Genomic DNA, 4,885 nt, shown 5'->3' on the forward strand with positions numbered 1-4,885 from the left:
GGTGAGATTTTATTTTAAAACATTTCTTTTACAATGGTTCAGCATTTTTTCCTTTCCAGTAGGCAATTTTTTCTTTTAATAATTCCTTTTTTAATTTAAAAATTTCTAATTCCTCCTTATGTTTTCTTTCTTCAGCACCATGTCCAACAGAAGTGCCTCTCGCTGCACTTCTGCAGCACTTGATTTGGACTCCGTTGCTGTCAGCTTCCACTTTTTTGTACCTCCGGGTGTCCTCCTCGATTGGTGCTGCAAAGAAAAATATACACCCATTCTTTTAGTGAAGAGAGAAAAAAAGCAGTGCCATGTAAATTGAAAAAAATATTTAATAGCTTGGCCTCGGTGTTATAAATATCGGTGATTTTTAAATTTATTTTCACTATCTAAACTCTACCTCCAGTGCAGTGCAGTGAACTTTTTCTAAAACTAAATTAAAACAGAAAATATTTCACCTTTAGGCCTACACCACTTGAAGGTCTTGTTGGTGTATGTAGTGGAGTTTGCCCATAATCATTAGAACACTGGCCTAAGTTGTCACCCTCATCATCATCATCATCATCATCATCATCACCATCATCATCATCATCATCATCATCACCATCATCTTCATCATCATCACCACCACCATTGTCAACACCAAAGTCCCCCTAAAACAAAATAATTATATATATTGTACCCTTTTGGTCCATATTTAGGGATACCTACCTTCCTTACCTATCAACAAAGTTCATGAGATCTGTCTCTTGGGTCGTATCGGGTTCTTCGTCACTTGCTGAGGTAAAGGTAGGGTTCAGTAATTCTAATCTATCTACTTTGAATGAAAGGTCTGTTTAAAAGATTCTAATTTTATTCAGGAAATTCTGATGCATTCTGATATGTCAACGGTATTTTTGAAATTACACGTGTCCACTGGACACCACAATCATTATATTACATATAAGGTTAGAACACTGGTGAGCCTTTGACGTGTCTGCCTGATGTGACCACATGTACCGTCATAGTGATTCGTTCTGATCCAGCCCTCGTAACACGTACTCTGGACTCTGGGTATAATTAAGGCAGTCCAATCGGTGTGTGCCACACAGTGGTTCTACGACATGGACCCTTAATTGAATCGATGTGACCTGCGTCTATGTCATGGACCGACATCTAAACTTCTAAGTTACTTTAAAGTCATTGTGGATGATGACCGCAAGGAAAATGATGCTACAGTGGCATATGGCCCTAATCTAAGTCACTGAGGTTGATGACCCCTTGACCATCCAAGTTTCTAAGCTGAAGGCCAAACATAATTAAGTTACATCGGTTGATGACCAAAGTTTCCACTTTACTATCCCCAGCACATTCACTGCTCAATCAATCGAAGTTAAATAATTACAACAATAGCAATGCTCACAAACTTTGTGGCAGTAAAATCCATTTCCTTCGGTTCTGTCCCCTTAATCGTTACTTTACCATTTAAATGTTCCCCAGAAAACAAACTAAGATTTCCAGAACGCATCTCCAAGTTATTCGCTTGATTAAAGCTATTTCAAAATGCGGTTTCACTGAATTTAATAATTAAATAAATTTAAGTGATTTAATGAAATCTTAAAGAACAACAATTTCTATCTCCGCGGACTCTGGTTTCTTCACAAATTCCTACGCAGCTGTGATGTAAATTCAATCATGTGATGTTTATCTGGCTGGAAAAGAATTGTTACATAATCCATGTCCAGTTATATATCTTGTCTCATGATCTCACACTTTAAATCTAATCTAATCCTAGCCATTATTAACACTTGGATATCCTAATAATCTATGTACAAACCAAAAGCATCTCGCCATATAATTACGATGCCACATCTCGTAATAACATTTTTATTACGTTTGCGTACCCATCAGAGACAAACAATTATCACGACCATAGCTCTATATTTTGGACAACCCTGAATTTGGTTACTAGTACTCTTTATACTCTAAGTTCGTGGTTTCAAATGTTCATTACGTCCCCAATTAAACAAATTTACAGTATTCCACAACACTCAGGTTATTATCGGATGAAAATTTCAACTAAATCCAACATTTCGTTCTCCCCGGCCGAGAAATACAATCCCAATTCCACGTGTGTCCCGTTATCTTACGGTGAAACCCTCTCAGCTGAGGCCTCTCGTCCCCAAGTTCGCTTGGCAGTAACATGAAACACCTGGTTTGTACTACTTGACTGGCTTCTCAAAATGCTCCCTTTTAAACTCTGCTATGGATTTCTATATATTTCTTTCCATTCCCAACATTATAAAATATTCCTCGGGCTTCCCTGTCCCGGCTTCAATGACAGGACTCTAACCTGATTCACAAATCTCATTTCGACTCATACGACAACTAACCTCTGTTCCCTACTCACAACTATCACCAACAAAAGAACTGGAATAAAATCCTTACTAGAAATCTCGACGTCTAATATAGCACAATGCATTAATCATGAATAACTTCGCATAACATGATATCGTATTTTTAATAACTTGATTTTTACGAAAAATGACTGAAACATTCTACTAGATCTTTTTATTGTCAGTCAGACACAGTTTATAATGGACCTAGAAAACCGTTTCTCTCCGTGACCAAATTAATCACACTAGATTCTCACCCTATAGCGCGCTTCCACTCGATTGAAAATGAGTAACCATGGATTTCTATATTATTTACGTCAAATTACAGACAGAAAAAATTTACGTCGAATGAACATCTTAATTTGACATCACAAAATATAGGCAGTACACACACACGGAAATGGCGATCTACATTGGACGTGATATCACTTCGAAACCCTATTCAATAACTTTTTACAACATTATACGGCACTCGCAAGACTTCGAAAATTTATCCAAGTGGAAAATAAAACAAATGACTCTTTTAGTCGTATTCTCACATTTGCCCTCTTCAGTCCCGAGCTTGTTTTTGCACTCGATGGATTATAGTTTTCTCAAATAAATTTTAAAAATTCACCAAAGAATGTAGTATGTTTCACTAAGTTGTTTTATGACGTGTAGCATATATGCTACATCAGGATTCAGAGTTGACTTTCCTACCATTATTATTTTTGCTTTAAATTGTTTTGTATTATTATAAGTAAAGAAAACCACATGTAGAGCATATGCTACATCCGGAGTGAGAAGGTTACAAAACTTAATAGGGGTGACCACTGCGTCGTATATCCCCATTCAAATACATTTTTAGAGATCATAAAACAAGATATAATAGGTAGTAAGATGGAAAGTCACATTACCTTATGTAGTCACACCATTGTTCGTCATAGGGCTCATCTGCGACCCTGGCATTTTTATTTAGCCCTTTTTACATTCATGGAATTACAGATCATAATTATATTTCTTCAGGTTTCCTGGAATAAAGCATAAAAAAAGAAATGCCCTTCACTTTTTTTTGGTTGCACACGATGGACTGTAATTACTTCCGCACACGAATTACTTTAATAATCACAGGAGAATTTATTCAGTACTTTGACCGTCCTATCTGGTACAATTATTTCCACTCAAGAAAACTATCTCCACATGGAGTCAAGACCCCAGCCACAATGGCTAAAATCTGCGGTTGAACTTAGTCTACTTTTGTTGTTTGATTTCACAGAGCAGCTCAACACTTTTTCGTCCGCTTCGTACTCTAAATGCCGGAGAAGGAGACCTCGTCATGGCGTCCCTTCATATTTATACCAGTTACCCCCTCTCTTCGGGTATCTCCCTTTGCCGCCAAGAAAATTTCTATAAATTTTCTGACTTAACAAAACTGTAATTACAAGAGTTTTGAAAGTGACTACATACTTGCTACATTTCTGGCGGTAGTGTTCATGGACATTTAAAATGTATACGTGTTCGATTTGTGGGATAAATGACCTCCTTTGATAGGCACTGTATTTTTTTGACTTGGCTTGGGTCACGCCATGTACACGCGCTTTGAAATAGTTCGCAAAACTGACTTAAGATTCTTCCGCTGTTGACACGTGCGACTGACGTCACGTATCCCAGAGCGTGGGACCGAAGGTAATCACCCCCTCGTCACGTGTCAAATCCATGCTATCAAGAATCGAACTTCTAATGGAATTGTCAATTTATGCATAATGTTCTTAGGGCACAAAGGTCATGGGTTCAATATATATGTATTATTACTTAAACACAGTCTGTACTTCTGTGGTCTGCAGTTACTTGTGAGTAGTTTTGTGCATTGTGATATATGGTGGACATATTAACATACCGTACTCACATTAGCAATATCTCGTAGTGTGTCCAGAGGGTTGGAAGTACTGGGAGGTCTTTTCAGACTGTCATCAGGTTCTGGAAGTTATATTACAGTTTATTATTTTAAAGTGATCTACTATACGCTATTGTTAAATTTACAAGCAAGATATATATATATATATATATATATATATGTATATATATGAGTTTACTACCATATAAGTATCCTATTTAGGCCTACCTTTGTTTTCTGCATAACCCGCATCCGAGTCATGGGTGCTTGGAATACACACACTGCTTTCCGCAATAATCCCAAGCACCCTATTATCAATATCCTGCACTTTCGACGGTACGCTAGGTCCACCCCCTGCCTTGTACATTTCTACCTTTTCATCGGCAGAGGCTCTTCTAGCCCTTCTTTTAAGTTAGTGTGTGACCTTGGTGTGGTACCTGAATAATATGTACAGAAAAATATAATAGAACATGTTGCAACAAGATAATAAAACATATCTACAAATGCCTGAACCCCAGATGTAAAGTACACTACTGTATGTGCAATTACAGTCTTCAGGTCTGTACAGTTGTTGTTCAGTAAAATACTGAGCACATAGTACTGTATAAGATTCTCATGGGTACACTTTTCTCAGAAACAAGTGAAC

The 4,885-nt window shown here is 37.3% G+C and overlaps 1 long non-coding RNA gene across 1 annotated transcript; it reads right to left on the minus strand.

The window, feature by feature from the left end:
- Positions 1-567: 567 nt before the first annotated feature.
- Positions 568-4,592, minus strand: LOC137498397 (uncharacterized). Its single transcript, XR_011017778.1, has 3 exons — positions 4,468-4,592; positions 4,252-4,322; positions 568-644 (listed from the first exon to the last, which is right to left on the minus strand). It is a non-coding gene; the product is annotated as an uncharacterized lncRNA (long non-coding RNA).
- Positions 4,593-4,885: the final 293 nt, after the last annotated feature.

This window comes from Anabrus simplex, chromosome 2 (assembly GCF_040414725.1).
Source record: "Anabrus simplex isolate iqAnaSimp1 chromosome 2, ASM4041472v1, whole genome shotgun sequence".
In the NCBI taxonomy this organism is placed as follows: domain Eukaryota; kingdom Metazoa; phylum Arthropoda; class Insecta; order Orthoptera; family Tettigoniidae; genus Anabrus; species Anabrus simplex.